Raw genomic sequence first — 10,622 nt, 5'->3', positions numbered from 1 at the left:
GCAAGAAAGAAAAAAAGAAAAAAAAAGAGAAGAGCCGCCGTCTCCGTCGCGCCAGCCTGGCGCCAGGAGCCAGCATCAACTAACGCAGAACCGTTAAGCCACAAGCGTGAGCGTGGAAAAAAAAAGAGAACCCCCCCTCCCCTGCCGTCGCCACGCCAGCTGGGCGCCCGGCGCCGCCATGACGTTCACCGTCGCATGCATGCCTTGGCATTTTTGCGTCGCCGTTTCGTCCGGTGTCTGGTGACGGTCGTTTTTCTACAAGATGGTCTGAGACGGAAACGTTTTCCACTGCTATATGGCACACTTTATTCAAGATATTATGCATCTCTCTAAATTTGGGCATACAATGGGGTGTTCTCTCACATTGTTACTCTTTTGATTTCAATAAAAGAGCACAAACAACTTTCCGTTCATCAGTTGTCGAGGTATGACACTGTGTCATGCACTAAATAAAAGAGTACGAGTGCATGCATGACAGCTTTCTGAAAACCTGGCCTATGTATGTTGATGCTCATGTTCTACCAAACAAGTTGAACTGATAATATTAGGAAAGCATAGCAAAATAGAAACAGAATGAAAGCCGCGAGACAAAAAAAAGATCAAAATTGAAGATCTATTTGTCGATCTTTGATTAGTGGTTGCGTAATTTGATGATGAACATCAAGTACAGAAGCCAGAAGTCAGCTGCAGAAGTCAGCAGGAGAGCCAAGCCGCGGTGGTCTAGTGGCTAAGGTACTCGGCTGCTGATCCGCAGGTTGCAGGTTTGAATCCCGGCTGCGGCGGCTGCATTTTCGATGAAGGCGGAAATGTTGTAGGCCCATGTGCTCAGATATTGGTGCACGTTAAAGAACCCCAGGTGGTCGAAATTTCTGGAGCTTTCCACTACGGCGTCTCTTGTTGTCATACGGTGGTTTTTGGACGTTAAACCCCACATATCAAACAATAAATTGAAGTCAGCAGGAGAGCGTATGTAACCGACATTTGCTCACTCTTTTGAATATCAAGTACAGTTCTTATATTTCAGCATGAATTTGTAACAGTGAACCACGACCAAGACAACCAGTGTACTGCTGTGGAGATAATGCACCAGCTATGAAAATCCCCATTTTCTAAAGAGCAACTGCTAGCAGTAAGAATAAATATTTTGAGGTTCGTTCTGCACCATTTCTTGACCCCAACTGCATGCCGACGTTCGCGAAAGACATGTGCAGAGGCATTATTTATTTGGAGGGAGACCGACCTGTCCGTCGCTTATTTGTGTACGTCACACTTGACCTTGGTGCGCGTTTCGGCTTTCACTCAAACAGCGATGTGATGTTAAAGAAAGGTCAGAGTAGCCACTCCCCATAAATAGGATCAGTGAAAGACTGAAAATGAGTAAAAAGCACTCTATATAGCGAAATAATGCGCATAAATTTTAATTGCAAAAATAGGTAATTGTCGAAATGCTGAAAAAGCGCTTCTGCTCCAGCGTGCAGCTCACGGCAGTTCGCGCGCATGAAATGCAAATGTTAAAGTAGGCACGCTAAAATACGCATGCAACGTTTACGTGCGAAAGTGCGTTGCCTCAAACAGCTGAGAATAGGCTGCTGTCACTGAAACGCGTGTACTTCCCGACACAGATAAGCAAAATTTCTCACAGCACACGCGCGTGCGAGAAACATACGCAGGTTTTGACAGCCGAAGACAGCCTAGTCCGCGAATTTCGGTGAGCGTAGCACCCGTAGTTCACGGGAAAGCACTAAAATGACGCACCAACACACGTTAATTGTTCTTGCGGAACGGCGCACCATGAACCGAAGTGGGAGCCGAAAGCGCTCACCGTGGTTGTCTCGAATTCATGAAGTCCTGCAAACTATTCGCTGATCAAATGTATGCACATGGCACAAAAACAGTTCAAGGTGGCGAAGACGGTTTGCGAAAATCCACTTGGTATATTCCTCAAAATGACCCGCCGTCATGCGGTGACGCTCTGCTACAATGGGCAAAACATCTGGTTCACGTGCATGTGGTCCCAAGTTCGATTTCAGGGCGGTGCTTTGCATGTTAATCTCGCAAATGTAAGTGGTTGTGATACTAATGGGTGTCTAATTACCTGCAATCATAATATCTGTCGCATTCTTGGCCAGGAACTGCTCTGAAAAGCATAAAAAATACTTTTTTCCCCCACCGCATCAACACCTGACCGCCTATGGAAAGTCACGCTTAACCGCAGGCCGTATTTTGCGAGAAAAATTTTGACATAAAATTCATACTAAACTTTGTCCCGGCTATTCTGAAGGCCACTTGAAATCGGGACGGTTTCTCTGCAACAAAGCTACGGAGCCGCCTAGAAGCGGGGATAATGTGACCGTATTTCCTGCCTGCGGGAGTGTAATCTAGCCAGGATTTGACTTAGAGTGTAGCGTGAAGCAGCTCTCACCAGGCTTGACATTTTTGAGATGACAAGCGCAATGCACGGACAAGGCATTCATAATCACGTCTGCCAAAATTTCCAACGCTACGCGCCGCGGAATGGGTCGAATTTCAAGATGAGCGCTGCTTCCCCTCCCTTCTGCCGGTGCGCGCCCAGAGAAGGAGCGCATGATGTGCGCGTATGAATGGCCCTACGTACTCGGCAATGCAGTGAAGTTGGTCCTCTACGTAGATGACTCTGCTCTGACGTTGCAAACAGGGGCACGTGACATGGAGAGAATTATTTAACGCGGTATGCATAGTTTATGTAATCTGTTGCTTGAAGAGAATAATAAAGAAAAACTCCAAAGCATTTCCCCGAGGGTGAACATGGTTAAGTGCGAATGCACGGGGTGATGCTATGAGGAGTATTTATTAATTCGCACTATTATATTTATTAATCACACTCTCCGGGACATCCATCGCACGACCCGCTCTCGACGGGAGACTGAGAGAGAAGGCGGGCGCGCGAGAGAGAGGGGTGCGCACGCAGCTGCAGCGAGCGAGGAGAGCGGAGGAGTGAGCGAAGGGGGAGGGGGACGCGCGCAGCAGCGTTAAAGATATAAGGCGCGTTACTGACACCGATATCAGCGTCGCGTCCGTGGCTTATTCGGTAAAGCGTCGCGCTGCGGCCCGCCAAGTCCTCTTTCTTTTAATGATAGAGAGAAGACTGCGGACGCCGCCGACGGCGGTGGATGGTTTGGGGTCGCTTATAAAGTGTATTCACACTTAATGAGACGCAATCAGGGAATGTGAATTCTCCTGTGCATTGCAACGAAATGCGGGGCTAATGTGTCGGCGTTTCGCATTCGCTCGTTTACCCGCGGTCAGCGCATCGAGCAGATGACCGCTGTGGAACACTCCTACGCGTTCGCGAACTCATTGTATTCATCTATTCTACCGCGTCTAAGCCAGCGTTTCTAAACCGTCCCGCAGAAACAGGCAGAAGACCACAAGATAACGCTGGTCAAAAAAAAAAAAAACACCGCTCGCTTGCTCGGCACTTGCACTTTTTTGGGCACGTCATGCGCACGTGACCTTTTGGTCTGATGCCTGAGGGGGTGGGAAAGAGATTTGGCTTGCGAAGACTACGCGGACTACCGGCAAGGGTTTCGAGCTCGCCTCCTGTCATCCTCGTTACGCACCGCTTCAAAAAACCCGTTTTCCGCCACTCATGATGAACCAAGTCAAAAAATTTTTGTGGCAAAATGTTCCTCATTGGACACCCAAGAACTTTCACTGTATAACTAAAATTTCGTATTGGGCCTGGTGAGTGACCCTTTAAAGAGCTCGTGTCGCAGAAAACCCTTCGATGGCGTCAGCCCCATTGGTGTGTAAGCGAAAAATCGTCTGTGCGTCTGTGACCGACAAATCGAGTTACCCAGATAGCCGCGGGAGGCCGCTACTTGTCCACGCGTGCGTGCGTGATCACTCTGAAGAAGCCGCGCATTCGAAGAAAAAAAAAGTGCTCAAGGTCACGAGGCGCGGTAGTTTTTTTGCCGTGCCACCCCTCCCTGCTCAGCGTCCAGCGTTTACGTCGGGACGATAGAAGACATGATGCAATTGCAGCACGCAACAAACCTTTGCAACTCCACTCGCATTCGATGGATTCTTAAAATTTTTGCGCTGTTGAATTCGTCAGACAATAAGCTCGTCTGCTGAATTCATTCCATGGTTACTTGAAAAGGTGTTTCAGGGCTCCTTTAACGCATTGTGTTTGACAGGTGTCACGACGAAAACGAGCCCATTCAGTGGTAATAGCGTGCGCTGATTCATTCTACTGTGTGGGTGTTGGTGTGCGTGCGTGTGTATGTAAAAACATAGGAATAAATATGCACTTAGCGTTTGAAGGGTGCACTAGGTGCCACATTTCGCTATTGCGTTGAACTCTTAAAGGCAAAGCTTAAGGGTCTCCCAATTTTCGGTCACTTGATAGTATTTTTTGACCGTCCACGCTAGCTACTAAAGCTGGGAAGGCATACCGCGTTTTTCGCGACAGGAAAACGCCATGTGTGGTGAACGGCGGTATTGTATGCAAGTTGTAAGTAAAAAAAAAGAAAGCATTATTCTTTTAATGCTGGGCTCTCACGTGCGAAACGCCGGTATGGATGGTACGCAATGAAATCGCATTTCCTAACGAGTCCCTTCGAAGAGGCGGGGGAAATTTTCTCGATTACATGATTTATGTCCTTAACTCTATTCACTAGATGTCTTGGCAACTATCTCTTCATCGAAACTCGGGAGCTCGCAGTTGGGCAACGTATGTATAAGCCCAATATTGAAAGAACATTTTCTGTATTTTCACGTGAAATATTGTGATATGTTCCAAGTTGTTTCGCAGTTATTCATGCCTTAAGCCTCGTGAATCATTGCTATCCACGCATACCAAGTTTTGTTGAGAGCATTCCGCACTATTTACACAAAGTTCATTGATTTGTAAATGTCTAACATGTATAACCTTGAGTGTGTAAAGATTGAAAAAGTTGTTTACACATTAGTTACCTTTGTGAAAAGAACGATACCCGATGCGAAAAATGCCCACAAACTGGCGTGTCGCTTTTCGGCTTGTAGCTGTAAATTTACGCTCTGGATTTTAAGGCATAAAATAGATATCACCTAGTTGTTTTCTTTACACTGTTACATTTCAAATAATGCTTGCTGGCTAGTGTGCGTTCAGGTCAGCCGTTGCTGACGCTTTCTAACGCCATGATTCTCTCATCAGCACGCGTTATTCCGTGACAAAAAAATACTGAGTTCGCGAGAAGCGCCGAAAGTAATTCAATGAGAAGAATTTTATGTCAAATATTTAAACAAGTAACGCGTTTTTACTAAAATTGTTTGTCCACGTTATAAGCAATTTACGCTCAAAATGCCGTTGAATGAATGTTGCAAAAAATTTTCACGTATTTTCCATGTCATAAATTATGCTTTTAGACGCAACAATCGTCTTGAATAACGAGCTTAATCACAACATTTTTTAATTGAAAGAAATCACTGAAGCTTACAGCAGCTGCGCATGTTCGTAAAGTGTGGTAATTGTTTTTAGTGGGCGAATTAGAAGTGTATGTTAAATTTGGCCTAATTATGTCTTATGACTACCACAACAGAAGAATATACACGCAAGTCCGACCACCATCCGCCAGCTTTCAACATAAGGTTCGTTGAAAGTATTTAGGTAGGCTAATGTGGTGCCGTGGTTGTCACGGTTGTTTACCCAAGTAGACCACCTCAAGAAACTTTTCGACGAAATAGAGGATACATGTGCAACTGAAACGCCATGGATAGAATGTGGCTTGTTTTCCAAGCAAACGGCTGCTGATAATGGCCACGAATTTTCAGTGTGACAGTGCCTGATGTTATTCTAGTGCTAATGTTTTCCTTGGAGCTTTTTCACATATCTTCTTTACAGACAGCAGATCTTGTAAACTGGCTGCAGTCTCTAAATCTAGACTTGAACGACGAGACAAGGCTGGCGAAGGTAAACCCGATTGAAATGATGGTGCGCTGCTCTCTCGACTTGGGAGTCCCAGCTATTGTGTCCTTCGAGCTTCTCGATACCCTGTTCTTCCACGGCAAGAGGGGAATGAAGGTGCGAAATAAAACTTTAAAGTTACAGAGGTTTAGTAAAAGAATTATCACAATGTGTTCGTGCTGCTTCACAAGTTTCTATCAGTGACATTGAATTCTTACGAATAATGCTGCTTTTTTTAATTTTGCTGCATTTTAGAAAATGGGTTTTTTCATATTTCGAAGAGAGTGGATGCGCGAAGGAATGATTCACCATAACCTAATTCAAGCTGAAATATTGGTTGTTTTTTATTGCTGTACTCTCCAAGATCTCGCGTATGACGATCTTTTGCCCTGCACAAGGCTACTATGTTGTTCAAATAGGAACCCCGTCTTCCAACACGCAAGGTTAAGACCAAATTTTGCTCTCAGTCATTTACCATGTTCCATCTTTGCTCCTGTCCCGCCGCGGTGGTCAAGTGGCTAAGGCAACCGGCTGCTGACCCACAGATCACGGGATTGAATCCCGGCTGCGGTGGTGGCATTTCTGACGGAGGTGGAAATGTTTTAGGCCCGTTTGCTCAGATTTGGGCGCACGTTAAAGAACCCCAGGTGGCCTAAATTTCCGGAGCCCTCCACTATGGCGCCTCTCATAATCATATGGTGGTTTTGGGGCATTAAACCCCACTTATCAATCTATCAGCTTTGCTCCTTTAACAATTTTTTAACACACCATCCTGGCTGCCCGAATCACGTTCTTCTCATGATAGCGCAGAAAGACATGGGTAAAAGGAAATGACAACGCCATCATCAGACCTGTTCTAATGAGAATCCACAGACAATGATGCCAAGTAATGAATATGGTATTATTAGGAATGGCAATGAAAATGTGAAAAATAAAAGGGAACTAAAAGATAACTTGCCAGCGCTAGGATCCGACCGGCAACCTTCAAATAACGCGTCTTTTACAGTTCATTCCATCATTCATAGCGAGGGTCTTGCTCTGGCAGACTTGTTGTCTTCAGGTAGTATGTGTAAGATTATTGGTAAGCTACCAGCTCGTAATAAGATCACGTGGCACGCGATAACAACGTGCTGAAAGAGTGTCCTACACTCACCGCAATGTCAACAGGGGGTGCTGAATAGAGCTCCTACGCTCACATGCACATAAATACACTATATAGGAAACGGGGAGGTGACTGCCGCCGTGGCTCATTGGTAGAGCATCGGACGCATCACTAGAAGGTCGCAGCTTTGAATACTTCCGGTAGCAAGTTACCTTTTTGTCCACTTTTTTTTCCCCAAAAAGGCAATGCAATCCTAACTCACTTCTTTTGGTGTAATCATGTGTTAGGTCTCGGAAGTGTTACGTGTAACAAAAAAGCGATCCTCTTAAATTTACACTCCTTCCGTTCGTTCAATTTTCTGTCGCATATGCGGCGTTTATTGAAGGACTAGAGTGGTGACGAACTTCTTTTGATCGTCTCCATCTCATATTTTTCATGTGGCCAGCGTACTTGCTTCCTCTTGCACAAGGAGACATCAGAAATCCTTAGGTGTTGAATATAGTATACTGAAATCAAATTGCCGTAACTTCCGATGGTAACTGCATCCCAAAGCTATCATCCGCAAAATATGCGGACAGCGTATTAATATACGCTTAGGCAGGCATTAATAGCATTAGGCAGGCAAATATATGTGACTCCATTTGCTCTATCTGTTGTGACTGAGCTGCTATTTGCCCTTAATATGAAGTGGGCAGGGTCGGAAGTTAAACAATAGTTAGGAATTAACTCATATATAGTTGTATATTTGTGTCAATTTAGCAAATATTGGACTAAAACTTAACGTTATGGGATACCACTTTGCCTGCACGCGTGCTGCGTCCTATAGTGGTCATAACATAACATATGTTATATTACAATTGACCGTCGTAAAACAGTTAAAAAAGCAAGCGTGTTAATTACCTTGTGAGAAGGCACGGTACCAACCATACTGAAACGTAATCACTGTCCAGAGCACGAAAGAATACTCAAGAGCTTTTAGTTAAATTTTTAAGCTTATCAAGCTGAACTTCGTAATTAGCGACTAATTTTAGCAAGGAGGTCACATCAGGCATATGACTCAGTAGTCATTGTGGGTCATAAGATTTCTATGGGGAATTAGACTATAGATTTTGAAAGCCCTCTAAAACACTGCGTTTTAGGTGGAGGTGAAATGGACTCAAAGTTTAATTCTATTTAAACTTAAAGCGCAGGTTTTGTTCTTTAACGCAGAGCGTTCCCGAAAGAAAAACTATCGAAGGAAAATCTACCTGGCTAGTCTTAAGCCTGTTACTTTGTAGCGATTCTTTGTGCCCCCTCAGATATACCAAATATAGAGGCATAACATTCCCTGCATTGAATTATGTGACGTGTCATTTCGTTATTCATTTTGAACAGCCTTTCGCTGGTAGAGTGCCTTCAGAGAGAGCATAACTGATTGACGTTGTGCGTCACTCACAATCGCAAAAGTTGTTTTAGGCCCTCTTCAACACGATGAGTATGCTATATATGTGCTTACGTTCTTTAATTATAACCCTTAGTTGTGGCCTAGTAATTATGTCACTTGACTGCTGACTCGAATGCAGCAAGATGGAATCACGCCACAATGACAGAATCACATTTTTGATGAAAGTGGAACTATTTGAGGACTTTGAGCTTAGAATAAGGTGCACATTAAGCAACCCCAGTTTGTTAAAATTTCCGGATCCCTCCACTAACGTGTCAGTAAGTCAAATTGCGATTTTGGGACGTTATCCATCGCCAATATATTTTAATTTATTATAGCAATTTTCCTACAATACATTTTGAACACGTCAACTCAGACACACGTCACACGTCAACTGCACGAAAACACAATATCAAAAAATCCATGCGTATAGCTATTGATTTGTGCGTTCTAACACCCTAAAACCACCTTATGATTATGAGAGACACCGTAGTGGAGGGCTCCGGAAATTTTGACCACCTGGGGTTCTTCAACGTGCACCCAAATCTGAGCGCATGGGCGTACAACATTTATGGCTCCATCGGAAATGCAGCCACTGCAGCCGGAATTCGATCACGCGAACTGCGGGTTAGTAGCCGAGTACCTTAGGCACTAGACCACCACGGTGGGACATGCGTATACATAGGCAACGCAAATGTGCAGACTCGAGTGTCGTCTGAGCATCAAGTCAATAAAGATTACTTCTCCCTCTTGTTTTTTTTACAGGTTAAATTTAGCACTCAAGAAGATCAATGGCTAAAAGAGCGGAGCGTGCTGCCAAGTGACGTTAACACGAAATATTACACCTCCCTATTGCGCCGGTACGGTGTCGTAACTCGACGAGCCACTGAGCTTGCGTTGAGCATCGCTGGATACGAAATAGAACGTGAGCCCACACCAAATTTCTCGTTATGGCTGACATAGAAGTGAACTGAACGTGTAAGAGGCATTTGTTGTTATGGTAAACTGTAAACTTAGAGCAAAGTTGTTTTGTAAACGAGCGAATGGCCTTTTTTATGCACAAACAATCATAGCACGCATCGTCTTAGTTTTTGATATATGCGGGCGCTGCATTCGCCTCCATATGCAAGGTTAAATTTCTTATGCTTCTCTCTAAGTCTGTTGTGTATCAAGCCGCTTTGTACAAGTGATAGTCCCTCACAAGTAACTCGTATACGTACAGTTCTATAGGCACTACGCGCACATGATCAGGGCAGTGATGGTGGCGCCTGCAGTGGAATTTCTCCGGGACAGCCTCATCGGTGACGCCACTTGGTCTTCGCAGCCCTGAAAAAGGTTTTAGGTATCTCTTGAGCAGGTTTTCCCATAGCACCCGTGTCTACATACCGTACTTCACACCCATAACATGGCACCACTTTTTCAGGACACATGTCTATATGACGGAAATTATAGCAATTTGCGTTGTGGTCTTGCTGCAGATTGCCTATTCGCACACATTCGAGCTGCCTGGCTTCCACCACGCTTTCAGTAAACGCGTCGGCTCCCGTTTCGTGTGCTAGCAGTAGATCTGACGTGGCCCTTCTTTATCGCTTTTTAGTGGTGTTTTTTTTATCAACTCTGTTGTAAGATATTGTTATGTAACGTAGGTTGTCGTCCAATTTTTATCTTTCACGCAAAAAGCTTATTTTGCAGGGCTCCTTTCGGTCTCCGGGTTACTCCACAAGTTTATGGAACAGTCTGTCATTCACAAACTAACCTGCTAATTCGCATCATCAACACATCACCTCAAAGAAGTTATGTGAATGAGGCTGCGTCATCAATTATAACTGTCACGGTTTAAGGCTGCAGAACTGCGGGCACGTATAGAAACCAGAACGCACGCGCTGCTTGCTTGGACGAAAAAGTGTAGCCGCTCTTGGACCTTAACCTACATAAACTTTAAAGGCTTGATAGCAGGACGCAGGAAGCCAAACACACCACACAGTGAGCCGTACTTGAAGCGGTGCGGAGGAACAACGCGCTAGCCGTAACCCTTTCACGCCACATCCTCACTGCGGTACCGGCCTGCCGAAAACTACTGCGCAAATTATCCGAGAGGAATTATACATACGATGTTGTTGGCAGGCGGTGGTTCTTGGAAAACAATTTGCTGAGGTGCTGTGTGGTGTACA

The sequence above is a fragment of the Rhipicephalus microplus genome, chromosome 3 (assembly GCF_043290135.1).
Source record: "Rhipicephalus microplus isolate Deutch F79 chromosome 3, USDA_Rmic, whole genome shotgun sequence".
In the NCBI taxonomy this organism is placed as follows: Eukaryota; Metazoa; Arthropoda; class Arachnida; order Ixodida; family Ixodidae; genus Rhipicephalus; species Rhipicephalus microplus.
Note: the sequence above shows the minus strand (reverse complement) of the source record.